At 50.5% G+C, this 4,874-nt stretch overlaps 1 non-coding gene across 1 annotated transcript; it reads left to right on the top strand.

The window, feature by feature from the left end:
• Positions 1-574: 574 nt before the first annotated feature.
• LOC114811501 lies at positions 575-712 on the top strand. Its single transcript, XR_003759199.1, has one exon. It is a non-coding gene; the product is annotated as a small nucleolar RNA SNORA7 (small nucleolar RNA).
• Positions 713-4,874: the final 4,162 nt, after the last annotated feature.

A 4,874-nucleotide genomic window follows, 5' to 3' on the forward strand; every position in this document is an offset into this window, starting at 1 on the left:
GACCTGCTTTAAACCTTATTACTTTCTTGCATTCTGTCCCTCGCTGCAATCTTTTTGTTTAAGTGATTTCAGCTGAGGTGTTGCTTCCTGCTTTAAAACACCAGGCAGACGCGATCGTTCAGAGGGGCCTGGTCTGGCACTTACCGCTTCCACACCAGAAACTCCCAGCATTAATCTTTGTGAACCGCAAACACAAATTCAGACAACACCCGCAACCTGCACACCTCTCCTACACCACACACCCAGCGGCCAACACACCCAGCGGTCCACACACATGAAGGAGGCCCATAAACATGGGTGCTAGAAGAGTGTCCTTTCCATTCATATTTTATGGGTTGAGCCTCAAGTGAGCTGGGGCTGGACCGATCTGGGATGAAGCACAACAAAAGGATTTGTGAAAATTGTTCTCTACAATGAGGAGTGGCTGGAGAGGGAGAAATAAATGAGCAAGTGACCCACATGTGAGAAGCACTGTGGCATAGTGGAAATTGAGAGTCACTTGCCTGCTATTTGTCCTTGAGCAGATCACTTAACTTTTCTGTGCCTCATTTTCCTCATCTGTAAAATGGGGATTCCCCTCTCAGGATCGCACCTCGAGAGTTTCCAGTACTCTACCAGTCTCAGCTACGGGAGGGAGAGTCAAGCAGAGGCCTGCCCATTCCATTCCTAGCTTGGGCAGTGGCTAGCGAGTGGAAGGCAATCTGCTACAAGTCAAAACTCACCCGTGCTGGGCAGCAGTGGCATGGGAGAGAGTTGAGGGTGTAGACTCAGGTTTACTGCGCAGAAGGAGGCAATGGTAAACCATTTCCATATTTTTACTAAGAAAACTTTATGGATCCACTACCAGAACAATTGCAGACGGAGAGTGGGGTGCTCTGGGAGAGATGTATCCTTGGTGTTGCTGTGGGTCGGAAATGACTTGACGGCATAAAACAAGACAAGAAAATGAGGATTAAATATCTGTTCTCCCTCTTATTTAGACTGTGAGCCCTTTGTGGGGCAGGGACTGATTATACAGTGTTTGGCAAGTACACCAGTGTTTATACAGTGCTTGGCACATAGTAAGTGCTTAATAAATATTATTATTATTACTATGTGACCATTGGGATTACTTAGTCTTTTGGTCTTGTTACTGTTATACAACAGTAATAATGATAATAATAATAATAATAATGGTATTCTTTAAGTGCTTTCTATGTACCAAACACTATGCTAAGTGCTGGGTTAGATTTGAAATCATCAATTGGATATAGTCCCTGCTTGCAGGGGGCTAACAGTCTACGTAGGACTGTTTTTTATTCTCCAATTTACAGAAGAAGGAATGGAGGCACAGAATTAAGTTAAGGAATGGAGGCACAGCAGGAAGTGATAAACCAGGACTTGAAGCCAGGTCTTCTGTCTCCCAGTTCTTCTCACTCCCAGGTCCTGTTCTCTTTTCAATAATAATTATGGTATTTGTTAAGCACTTACCATGTGCAGAGCACTGTTCTAAGTGCTGGGGTAGATACAGGGTAATCAGATTGTCCCTCATGGAGCTCACATTTTTTAATCCCCATTTTTACAGATGAGGTAACTGAGGCACAGAGAAGTTAAATGACTTGCCCAAGGTCACACAGCAGACAAGTGGTGGAGCCGGGATTAGAACCCACGACCTCTGACTCCCCAGCCCGGGCTCTTTCCACTAAGCCACGCTAGTCATGCTGCCAGCTCTGGACGATGACCAGGTCGGACCCTATGGGGCCGGGGGCCAGGAGGGGATGAAGTGGCAGGGCACTGCCTAGTCCTAGACCCCAGCGCCGCAGACCCTGCCAAGGTGGGAAGTGAGGATGTTGCCTTTGGGGCATGGTGGGTGATGGGCATCTAGGAGCCCAGGGCTTCCACCAGGATCAGCCCCACCCTCAATCAGGCCCCAAGGAATTTTATTCAAACTGTAAACTCCAACTAGGATGAAGGCTACCCCAGAGCCCAGCTGGGTGCTGTGGCCACGGTCTCAGGCCTTCCCTGACTAAACCCTTTTTTCCTCTTCTCCCACTCCCTTTTGCATCTCGCCTTGACTTGGCTCCCTTTATTCATCGCTGCTCCCAACCCCGCAACATTAATGTACATAGCTGTAATTTTATTTATTTATGTTTATGACTGTCTCCCCCTCTAGACTGTAAGCTCATTCTGGGCAGGGAATGCGCTTGTTACATTATACTCTTCCAAGCACTTAGTACAATATTCTGCACACATTAAGCCCTCAATTGACTGACAGAAGGACAGCCTCAGTTCCATGTAGTGGAGATCGAAGAGGCGGCTGGAGCAACAAGAGGGAACCCGTCCCCAGAACAAGTTCTGGAAGGGCCTGGAAGGCTCCAGGAGCTTCCAAAGCCAGGGTTGGCCTCTCCTTCCTGGGACAAGGACCCTAGCGTCCTAGCCCGCCCTCCACCATGGTCTCTGCTCCAGCCCGCCAGCCTGTCTTTGCGGAGAAAGCCCAAGAGACTCCCAATTAAATTTCCTCACTAGTCTAATGAGGTGAGAGACAGACAGAGAAACTCTTTCCCTGGGCTAATTTTCCAGCTAGCGGTCACGGCAGCAGCACCGCGGGAGGCTAGGGGGAAGGGAGGCCGAGGGGGATGGGGATTACAAGCCTAGAGCCCAGGAATTCTTGGTGGGAGCTGGGGCTAACAGGCTTTCTCCCCAGTCTTCTGCCTCTTGGATGTCTTAGAGAAACCACAAATCTCTCTTCCAGTTCAAAGGGCCTCCTCTCCAGAGAACTACTTCAATTAATTTGGGGTAAGGACAATATAGGGAAAAACTGCCCAAGGTTTTAGAAGGGTCTCTTCTTCTATCCCTCTCTCCTCATGAGTTTGTCCCCCACCCCCGTCCAAGCCAGAAGCTGGCCTATAGCCATCCATGCAGCCAGATGAGTCCTAAGAGGCCGACCGAGTACCCAAAACTCTTATTTTGTTTATCCTGCCTCTGGTGGGGAGGGTGGAGAGGGTTAGACTGGGAAAAGCTCAGTGGTCCTTGCAAGGTTGAGCAAGGCATCCCAGGAGCCAGGCAACACTAGAATGGGTCAGAACCCTGGGGATAACCAGGAAAATTCAGCTTTCACTGTGTCCTGAATACCTCTTCCTTTCCAGCAGGGCTGTGGGGGTGGAGCCAGGGTGGAAACCCGCCTCTGCTCCCCCAACCAATCAGAGGCCTGAGCCTTTCATGCAGGGTAACTGCAGAGCGGTCAGCTGTCAGACCAGAGGCGTGTGGCCGCGTGTTTCTGCTCGGAGCACTGACGGAGTCCACTGGAAACCCTTCAATCAATAGGAGTGAATTTCCTGGGCGGAGGCAGCTTGTGATGTTTCCCTTCAAAATCTTTAAATCCTTAAGGAAGTCACAAAGGGGGACCCATCTGTGGTCAGCTGGACAGCAGGTGTGTCATAATCCACACACATACACACATGCACACATACACACACACCACACCCTGGTCTCTGTGGCCGCCCCCCCGATGGGCAAGAACTCGGTTAGTTACTGTGGCTCCCTGGTAAATTCATTTGGAGTCCCCCAGGGTTTTAAATCTCTCATTTGGCCAACAACGAGGTCTGAAAAGATTGCAGTTCATTTCGACCCGGAGTGGATGGAAGGCCCATTTGCTGGCTGCAGGCAACTCAATCAGCCCGGCCGCTGATGACGGAGTGACTTGTTTAGACCGCGAGTCAATATGTGTCTGCCGTGATAGACTGTCAGCATCTGTTCGCGGCTCCCGTCTGCCCGGGCCCGGCCTTTTTCCATTTGGGCTGATCAATGTTATTAAAAACACCTAGGAGTTCCTTAACTGCTGAGCCACTGGGGTACTCTCTTTAATTAATTAATTAATGTTGTGAAAGTACAACTTTCTCCGAGAGCTGCAGAGACCAGCCCCTCCTCCCCAAGCCCAGGCCGAGGCGCAGGCCCTGGATGGAATGGTGGGAGAAGATGGGTAACCCCTGGGAGCCGAGGGCAAGGCTGGAGTTTCTCACTCATAACCTCTCTCTTGTGGCCTCACACCAGCTCTCTCTGTTTGTTGAGACCCCTCGTGGCTCACCAGCTAGGCGACCCAGAAGACCCTGGCAGGAGTCCTAGAGGGGAGGAGCCCCAGACCTGCATCATGGCTCCAAGGCAGACAGAGCACAGCCAGGTCAGGGAGGGCGGAGAGGAGAGAAGGTTGGGGAAAGGGGAGAGGGTGCCTATAGCTTCCTCTTCAACACCCTTCCCAGATCCCTGCCTTCTGCATTCACGTAGAACGCCTCTGCCTTCCAGATTAGTCCCCACATGCTTCTCTAGTGTATGAACTAAGGCTCTGTCTACTCAGCAGAGCACCCCACACCCCTGCCCGGCAGTCTGGTGTCCATAAAAACCTATCTGATGGGTACACGTAGGACCCTTCCTTCCTTCTCGTGTCCCTCCCTTCCTCTCTGATCCCAGCTCTATCTCTTTCTCCATGGTCTCTCCCCACAAGTCCACCAACTTCTCCTTTTGGAATTTTGGTCTCCGTGAAGGAAATCACAAAATTCCCACCTTCGTCAGGACCCACCCAAGGTCATTCCTTTAGTTCCCCTGCCTCAGGTCCAGAGAGGCAGTCCTTCCTGCAACGCAGTCCTCTGGAATAGGAGCTACACTCCCAGCGCCGGTTCCTGATTCCCCCAGCTGGACCCTACAGCTAGGTATGATGCGGCCTGGATCTAGGCTCGAGCCCCTACATATATCACCACCTCACATACGGTTATGGCGAGACCTAGAGTTGGCCTGCCAGGGAGACGGAGACCTATAATTATGTTATTGAAAAGCTGTTCTGTACCATATTATTTAAGGTTATTTTATTATGATGTTGAGATGAGTTTCTTAAAGAAGAAACT

This window comes from Ornithorhynchus anatinus, chromosome 4 (genome assembly GCF_004115215.2).
Source record: "Ornithorhynchus anatinus isolate Pmale09 chromosome 4, mOrnAna1.pri.v4, whole genome shotgun sequence".
Classification (NCBI taxonomy): Eukaryota; Metazoa; Chordata; class Mammalia; order Monotremata; family Ornithorhynchidae; genus Ornithorhynchus; species Ornithorhynchus anatinus.